The sequence below is a fragment of the Myotis lucifugus genome, unplaced genomic scaffold (assembly GCF_000147115.1).
Source record: "Myotis lucifugus unplaced genomic scaffold, Myoluc2.0 scaffold_38, whole genome shotgun sequence".
NCBI lineage: Eukaryota > Metazoa > Chordata > Mammalia > Chiroptera > Vespertilionidae > Myotis > Myotis lucifugus.
The window spans coordinates 1522526-1531831 of record NW_005871086.1 but is presented as its reverse complement, the minus strand read 5'-3'; the positions used below and the strand labels follow the sequence as shown (position 1 = coordinate 1531831).

At 45.8% G+C, this 9306-nt stretch overlaps 3 non-coding genes and 1 pseudogene across 3 annotated transcripts; all 4 read left to right on the top strand.

Annotated features, from left to right (window-relative positions):
* Positions 1-4394: 4394 nt before the first annotated feature.
* TRNAT-UGU lies at positions 4395-4467 on the top strand. The gene has a single exon. It is a non-coding gene; the product is annotated as a tRNA-Thr (tRNA).
* Positions 4468-5548: 1081 nt separating this feature from the next.
* Positions 5549-5638, top strand: TRNAY-GUA. Its single transcript is given in 2 exon segments — positions 5549-5585; positions 5603-5638. It is a non-coding gene; the product is annotated as a tRNA-Tyr (tRNA).
* A 1046-nt stretch (positions 5639-6684) lies between these two features.
* Positions 6685-6756, top strand: TRNAP-UGG. Its single transcript has one exon. It is a non-coding gene; the product is annotated as a tRNA-Pro (tRNA).
* Positions 6757-7194: 438 nt separating this feature from the next.
* Positions 7195-7967, top strand: LOC102421967 (annotated as a pseudogene).
* Positions 7968-9306: the final 1339 nt, after the last annotated feature.

Genomic DNA, 9306 nt, shown 5'->3' with positions numbered 1-9306 from the left:
CTACTAGCAACAAATGAACAAATGACAAGTTCTGGGGATGATGTGGAGAAAAGGGAACCCTAGTATACTGCTGGTGGGAATGCAAACTGGTGCAGCCATTATGGAACACAGTATGGGGTTTCCTTAAAAAATGAAATATGGAACTGCCATTTGACTCAGTGATCCCACTTGTAGGAATATATCCTAAGAAACCCGAAACACTAATAAGAAAGAATGTATGCATCCCTATGTTCACAATAGCACAATTTACAATAGCTAAGATCTGGAAACAGCCCAGGTGCCCATCAGTAGATGAGTGGATAAAAAAGCTGTGGTACATTTATAACATGGAATACTATGCAGAAGTAAAAAAGAAGAGTCTCTTACCATTTGAAACAGCATGGAGGGACCTGGAGCGTATCACACTAAGTGAAATAAGTCAGTCAGAGAAACACAAGTATCACATGATCTCACTCATATGTGAAATCTAATTAACAAAATAAACTGATGAATGGAAGCATGGAACAGAGTGCAGAATCTCAGGGGGAAGGTAGGTGGATAGGAGGTAATCAACCAAAGACCTTGTTTGCGAGGAGCAGGGGTAGGCTGGAGGGGGTCAATGGGGGAAAATGGGAACATATGTAATACTTTCAACAATATTGATTTAAAAAAAAGAAAAGGAAAAAGAATCAGATTTGTGGTTATCAAAGGTAAGGGGGAAGGGGAATAGGAGAAAAGTGGTCAAAAGATACAAACTTCCACTTATAAGAAATAAGTTCTTCAGTACATGTAATGCACAGTGTGATGACTATGAAAATAGTTAACACTACTGCATGGTATATATAGACATTGTTAAGAGAACAAATCCAAAGAGTTTTCATTTCAAGGAAGAAAGATATTTTTGCTTTCTCTTTTTATTGTATCTACTAGAGGCCCAGTGCACGAATTTGTGCACCAGTGGGGTCCCTCGGCCTGGCCTGTGGGATCGGACTGAAACCGTCTCTCTGACATCCCCCGAGGGGTCCTGGATTTCGAGAGGGTGCAGGATTGCGAGAGGGCGCAGGCCAGGCCGAGGGACCCCACTGATGCACAATTGGGCCAGGAGGGACGCAAGAGGGCTCCAGGGTGTGTCGGCCCATCTCACTCAGTCTTGATCAGCCAGACCCCAGGAACAAGCTAACCTACTGGTTAGAGCGTCTGCCCATTGGTGGTCAGTGCATGTCATAGTGAGTGGTTGAGCGGCCTTAGCTTTGATTGGTTGAATGGACGACTGAACACTTAGCATATTAGGCTTTTATTATACAGGATATAGATAATGGATGCTAGTTAAACTTACAGTGGTAATCATTTCACAATATATGTAAGTCAAACCATTATGCTGTATACCTTAAACTTATATGGTGATGTATGTCAATAACATCTCAATAAAACTAGGGAAAATTGGCCTTGTAATTTTGAAAAGGAATCAAATTGAACCTCTAGAATTAACAATGGACTCAGTGGGTAGATTTAACAGCTGATTAAACACAGATATAGAGAGAATTAGTGGATTATAAGTAAAAACATGTAATTCAGAATGTAACAATGAAAGACAAAAACAGAAAATATAGAAGAAAGGTTAAAAGTAGAGGACATGTTGTGAAGATCTAATATATTTAATTTCAGTTTCATAAAAAATAGAGCAAAACAACATTTGAAAAGACAATGGCTGAGAATTTTCCAGAACTGGAGAAAGACAACAATCTACAGATTTTAAGAAATCCCATACCCAAGAATCTAACATCTTAACCATTGGAAAAACATGGTATTTCCTTATAGGATCATTTAGTCCTTTTTTGCACTTCTAAATTGAAATCTTCCCTGGATGCATTTGATTGGTGGAACCTAGGTCACATGCCCACTCCCAGCTGCCAGTTGGGAAAGCAAATTTTCTAGGACAGACTTACTTATATGTGAAATTACCAAATGTAAAGAGAATGTTTTTAAAAAAATGTTAGACACCCACTCATATGACAAATGCATGAAGCAAGGCTGTTCAGAATGTTCCTATTCAGGCCTCTGCTGTTTTTTTCTTTGTACATTCTTCTTTCAAGAACACAACTCTCTTAGCTCCAACTCAATGGATGATCTATGTCAGTGATTTTCAAACCAATGTGCAGCTAGCATTTTAAAAACATACAAACTAATTTAGTCAGGGGCACTGACTGCTTTTCCCTTAGATTCTCAAAAAAAAACAAACAACTTATTTTTTTTTGTCAGATTGGGAAAAAAAATGTTAATATATTTTTTGGCGTGCCACAGAATTTTAGTAATTAGTTTATGTGTGCCATGAGATGAAAAAAGTTGAAAATCACTGATCTACCAGTATGTAATTTGAGCTAACCTTGACCTATCAATCTATATAACTCTAGACACAAGAGTATTCTAGCTATTGAACAATTCTCATAAACTCCTCCATCCTCATCTCAAATTCAGCCCACCTAAATCCTAGCACACCTCTGCCCTCCCCAGATACCCATTTCTCTAGACTTTTTTTTTTCCCTCAGCAACTATCATCTTGCTTCTTCAAGGTATATTTGAGAGTTCTCCCTGACTCTCTCCTCTTTATTGTCCTTTATAACCTCTTTATTCATATCTAACTTCAGCAGAAACTGTCTTCCCTATTTCTCTTTCACTCATTTTTTCCCCTTTCTAGTCCATAACTGTTACTTTCTTGCAGCTTTATGTTTGAGCATCTGCACCTGGCCAAGCTCTGGTGTTTCCTTGGCTCTGGTTTCTCTTCCCTTCCTTTCAATTCATTCTGCATATTCATGCCTGCTGAGCTTCCATTTTCAATTTTTCAAAGCGTATAACTTCATTCCACAAATACGTCTCCTACTAACCTTTCCTCACTTTCAGGAGGGTGGGGCTCTGCCCCAGATGATACTGTTGTAATTAGCCAGGAAAGGAGCAGGGGGAAAGACCAGACTTATAGGCATGTTCTCTGTAAAACACGGGGGGAAGGACCCAACAAAGGGAAGATAAACCCATGCCCAGGAGAGTTGGAGTGACATAGGGAAGGTGCTTGTCTGTCAGTCACACCTAGGAAGAGAGATCATTAGCCAGAATGGGCGTGGCCACTGCAAGCACCCCATGATGGCTCACACTTGGCTTCCTGGCATTCTCCCATGTGGTCCATGGCCATGCAGGCCCCCAGGACACAATAGATGAATGGACTGCAGCTAGCCTGATGCTGAACTGGACTTGGCTCCAACATGGAAAGGACACTCTGGGCTCTGCCTCTGATGTTAGCCCTAGTGAAACCCCAGCTACACTTCTTCTATGATTGGACTAAGGGAAATGGGACTAAGGGAAAGCCAGAGGTGTAATTCTAGGAAATAAAGCTTTCTACCATATCTCATCCTCCCGTGGGGGCTTCCAGAAATGCTTATCCCAGCGGTACCCCCAAGAACTCCACTCACACTAGCAATGGGGGGAGACAAGGCACGTTTTCACCTCAGTCTTTCTCTCAGACTTTTCTCCTAACGTATCTTTTACCAGAGATCACCCCGCCCCCAAATTTGTGTCTTTATCTCCCTTCAAACTGTTGCTCAAGTCCATCCCCGCCAGCGGGCCTGCATTTGTGATGGCTCACTCTGTAAATTTGTGAACCTTGGCTGTCTCAACTGCCCCCTGACACCAGGCACAGCTACATTAAAAAAAATTATCTTGTTGTTGAAAGTATTACGTATGCCCCCTCCCTTTTGTTCCCCTTTGAACACCTCCACCCCCCGACACCCATCCTAGGCACAGCTACTTTTATTGTTCTCTTTTATAAAAAATCAAAGTTATTTTATTACACAAAACTATGACAGTGACTTCAAGGCAAAGAACACATGTGGATGCCTTGTTCCTAGTGAGAGCCTGGCACAAAATTGGAATTCAGTGTTTGTTGAATAAAGGGATGAATTAAATAGCGAGTTAATGAATGCCTGCTCCGGCGCTGAGACTCGAGCTGTGAGAAAGGTCCCTACGTCTAAGGAACTTAGGGCAGGCGGTTGCAGGTCGGTGGATGTCCTGAGTCAAGTAGAGAACCGAGTGCAGATGTCCCAGTTTCAGCTGAGAGAACTGTGGTAGGCAGGCAACTTGTCCTCTATGCAGGGTTTTCATTCTTAATTTGGACAATCTGCAGCTGAGGGGGTGGGGGAAAAAGTATTTCACTGCATTGGATTGGGCATATTTTTCTAGCGGTCTCTGTCACTGACTCCCATGTTGTGCTATCCCCAGTAAGAGCCTGCAGACTGAACTCCTGTGTGTAGCTGGGAAACAAATTGAAGCGACATTCAGGTTTTGTTTACTTCCAACACTGATACTCTAACAATCGCCCAGCATAAATATCTTCCTTTATTAGTAAGAACAAGAGGACTACATTGTAAGGCCCTATAGCTCAGGGGTTAGAGCACTGGTCTTGTAAACCAGGGGTCGCGAGTTCAAATCTCGCTGGGGCCTAGCAAGTGTTTGTTTACTCTTTTTAATTCTTCCCACCACTTTCCCTCACGTTCCGATAACCTTGACCCCACCACAAATTCTGCCACAGCCCAGATCTCCGGCATAAACATCGCCGAGCCGATCGGCTTCCTCTCGGGTTCCTGTGCCAGTGCTGCTGCTTTTGCTACCGAGGGTGTCGCGGAATCCACTCTAAGCTGCGGGAAGTGCTGCGGGCCGGACCCGCGCGGCGAGAGCCGGGAGGGTGGCCTAACCCGAGCCGGGAGGGCGGGTAGAGAAAGAGAATGGGATCGAGCCTCGGCACCCGCCCTTGGCAGGCTTGGATCCCAGAACCAGGCCCCCCTGCCGGCGCCTTCCTACAGGCAGTCCCGTAAGGTTTCACGTTTCAGTGGGTTTTCCAACACGTCCGCGTCCCAGCGGGGGAAACGCAGGCGGAGACTTGGACTCAAAGAACTTGTGGCTTTCTCTTTAGAAAACCTCAAAGTATTCTCACCAAAAGTCAGTTCTCACAGAAACACTGGGCTTATATTCTCTCTTCCACACCCACTGGGTCCCCGAGTCTGCGGACGTGTGAGAGGGACAAGAGCTCCAGCTGGCCGGTGCCCACGCGCCTGGGGGTGCGGGGAGCGCAGGGAGTGAGGACATGAAAAGGCTCGCACCCTCTCCGCGGCTCGGAATTGCGCGCTGAGAATCATGTGTCCCACCGCCTCAGTCCCTGGTTCTCTGATGCCCGAGTGGCTGCTCCCAGGTTAGACACACACCGAGCAGGGAGGCTCGGGGCCCGCGCACTACGTCAAAACAGCAGCTCACCCCACTCCCAACCCGGGGGAGTGGCCCCCGGTCCGCCCGAGGCCTCGGCATGCACCGGGACTAGCGGCGCCTGTGAAGACCACGGGTCGGCCCTGCTTCTAAAGCAGGAGAATTCAGCTCTAGAAGGGTTGTCTCCGAAACTGTGGACGTAGGGACGTTCTCACAAGATGCTTCCTGCGTGGTGTCCGTTCGCTAGCAATCAGGAACCGTGTCATACCCGCTATGTTTATCTCTGTCTTGAATAGGGAATTCTAGAACACATGCTCACGTGCTCCCTTCGATAGCTCAGCTGGTAGAGCGGAGGACTGTAGTCACTTCCTGTCTAGCTATCCTTAGGTCGCTGGTTCGATTCCGGCTCGAAGGAGAGACTGACGTTTTGGGCTAGCTTCTTATTCCCGGTGTATCACATCTACAAATCTTGCCTGAGAGGCTTGTTACACAGTGAGAAATAGGAGCTTGCACCAGTTCAACTAACCAACTGGAAAAGTTCATAGTTATCATATGGAGATGTGCTGTTTTTTTTGGTTTTTGTTTTTGGCTCCAGGATATTCCTAGGTTGCTCCCTGAGGCCCAAATGTCGGCGACATTTGTTGGTACAGATTATTGTATAAATGTACGTTTGTGCTCTGCAGCCTTCGCGACATTAATTTGGGGAACAAACCCCTTAACTGTGACCTTCAGCCCGAGTGTCTGACCCCATTCTATACACACATCCATGCAGAAAGAGGGCCTTTTAATTTATTTAGCTTTTAATATATTTTTATAATTCCATTAAAAGATTTTTGAGCCGCAGCAGGAAGGGGGAATAGGATTTGACGTGAGCCGGGGTGAGACTGGGAGAGAGAATTCCAAAGAGAGAAAACAATTTATGCAAAGGTGGGGGAAACTTGACTCCCATTTAGGAAAACTGCAAGGGTCTGGAATATGTCAACACGCGCCAGACTGGCTCACCACCAACCAGCTCCGGCTCCCATTACTTTGATGCCCACCGGCCTCGTCCCTAGATTTTACGCTCCCGCGGGGTGGTATCAACGCGGTAGATACACTTCCCGCGCGTCTGTCCTGGGGCTGAGGACGCTACAGCCTTGCAACCCAGTGCGGCTTGTGCCCTCGGTCTCCGTCCCGTTTCCCTCCAGACTGGAGCTCCCGGCTAGACCTATCCCGGCGGGACTCGGTGGAACTCAGAAATGTGGCCTGAAGTCGGCAAGGCTGCCTCTCCTCACCCCACTTGGGTCCAGGACGTGGTTTGGGGAGAGTAACCGATGCTAGGCCCAGAGTCAGATGTGAGATTTCACGAAGATGGAGAGAAAAATTAAGCCGAGCAAAAAATAACAGCCACAAAGAACAAAACTGAGTAGCCTTGTAGAAAAGTGAAATTCAGAGGAAACAGAGCGGAGTTATAGGCATCGTGGCTCGTTGGTCTAGGGGTATGATTCTCGCTTTGGGTGCGAGAGGTCCCGGGTTCAAATCCCGGACGAGCCCACGCTTTTCAAACTTTGCTTTTCCACATTTAGGACCTAATACATAAAGTTCTGTTCCGTGACAACTTTCTGTTGTTCCATAGTCTGCAAACCAGAGGTGCACTGAACTACCGCGAAGCAAATGCAGGCTGATGGCCTGTATTAGAGCCCGCATTGCCTGGCTTCCTGGTCTCTAGGGTCCCCATTGCTTGTGGGAGCAGCAGCCGGTGTCCTGTGGGGCTTCTGCAGGCAGGGCGGGTGTCCCGAGTGCTGCTTTCGCTGACCGTGTGTCTCCAACGCTGATCTCCAGGGTTCGCCGGAGGGCCGGGCAGGGACTCTCTCGCTGCGCCTGAGGCTGGGGCTGGGACTGGGGCTGCACAGCGGGTCCCCCTCCAGCGGCCACGCCCTGAGGTGATCGCTGCAAAAGCACAGCACAGAAAGCCAAGTAAGGCAGAAGAGAATGAAAGAAGTAGATAATCTTGAAAGTATAAAAGAAAAATGGGCTTGTGAAACAGGATTTTGACAACCAACCTCTTAGTGATAATAGACAACTTGTGAATATTTTGTCGACAGTCTTTTTGAGGAAGGGCAGAAGGTTGGTGCCAAATGCTTGTCTCCCACTGAACAGAAGAAACAGGTAGATAGAAATATAAAATTATGGAAAAAATGGATTCACGGTTAATGAGGATTTCTGAAGTTATTCAGTTGGTGCAAGTCAGCAGTTTCTGAACTTCATCAAAAAGGGGATTTTTCTTTGGGATTACAGGGAACATTTGATAAGGAGGAGGTGGATGTAAGAAACACAAAGTATGTGTGGCAACGAAATCTGTGTTCCAGCCATTCTCAGGACAGGGTCACTGACTGGGAAGTGCCACACCAAAAATTTATTTCTAAAACAAAAAGTAATGAGGTTGAGAAGAAAATAATTTGTCTACTGTCCCAGTAAACAACCTGGAACCCATCACTAATATGCAGATCTGGTTAGCCAGTGGGGAAAGGATTGTTCAGAAATTTAATATGTCTCATGGCATAAGCCACATCAAAGACTTCATTGAGAAATACCAAGAATCTCAAAGAAGTCCTCCCTTTTCCCTGGCCACAGCTCTTCCTTACCCCAGGTTGCTAGATGAGGTACTCACGCTGGAAGAAGCGGACTTACAGAATGCTGTCATTGTTCAGAGACTCCACAAAACCACGGAACCTTTTAAAAATATATATATATTTTTTTATTGATTGAGTTATTATGTGAAGGCAAACCCCTATTCTGTAAAACTACTGTTTGGAATTCTCTGCCATTCTTTAGAGGGCCTCTTATTCTGAAAAAAGAACTTTGCTTTCTAGCCCGCTTTAGCTTGCTTGAATAATGGGGGAGATAAACGTAGCTGTCTGACGTTGTAGGCCAGAGACTAGATACACCCAATGCCATGCCAGGTGCATTTTTAATTGGATAGAACTGTGTAGTTTCAAGGCCGCCAGCAAGCACACAAAGGGCTGGCTCTTCCATAAAAAGGGAAGTTCTGCTTGTAGCTTTGCTTAGAATTTGGATTCATTTCCCTAAGCCCACCTCGGTGAATAAAGTGTAACTCCAAACTCTCAGAGAGTTGCTTGGTTCTTTTCCGGTTTTTCTGTAACAATTACATATGTGTCCTTATCCCCACATTACCCCCCATCACCCCCACAACTCATGCCCTCACCCCCCTGTTGTCTGTGTCCATTGGTTAGGCCTATATGCTTGCATATAAGTCCTTTGGTTGATCTCTCCCCTTTACCCCCAACCTCCCCTACCTTCCCTCTGAGGTTTGATGGTCTGATTGATGCTTCTCTGTACCACAGAACCTTTTAGAGAACTTTCATAACATTGATCTTGGACACACTAAGTGGAAAGTTTGCAGGGAAGTGATGGTTTATAAGTGAACATGCAAAACCAAAATTGGGGAGGGGGGAGGAGTCAGATTCGCTGAACTTTTGGTTCAAGACCTATTTAACTCCCTCCGGATGGAAGACTTTTAAGTAAGTACAAATTAGGAGAGGAAACTATGACTGGAAACTGTATTCAGTGCACTGTCTCCCAAAGGCTACTCAGAAAAATATGCTTCTTTTCAAATACCAATGATCCAACATAAGATATATTAAAGGACTATATCATTTAGTATCTTCATGTGGTGTTGAGAAAAGTGAGCTTGAAACGCAGGCAGATAGGGCAGGGTCCAGTGGAAAACAAAGGCAGGTGGAACATAGGCAGGGGCAGACATGGCAGTTTGAGCAGCCTGACCACAGGAACCAAACAAGCAGAGATAATAAAACGTTTCTGGACTCAAAGCGGGAGGCATGGGAAAACAAGGGAGGGCCTGCAACAATAAGGTGGACTGACACAAAGAAATAGAGAAAGTTCAGCTCAGGCACAGAGAAAGAAAACATAGAAATAGGGAAAGTGTAGGTCCGCTGCTGGGCAAAATAATTGAGGGAGTCAACCAGATGACCACACAGGTAGACATAGAACAGGCTTTTAGCAAATATATACCCCTGGACTACAAGACTTTAGTGGGCAGCCCATTATTGGGTCCCCCTCCCC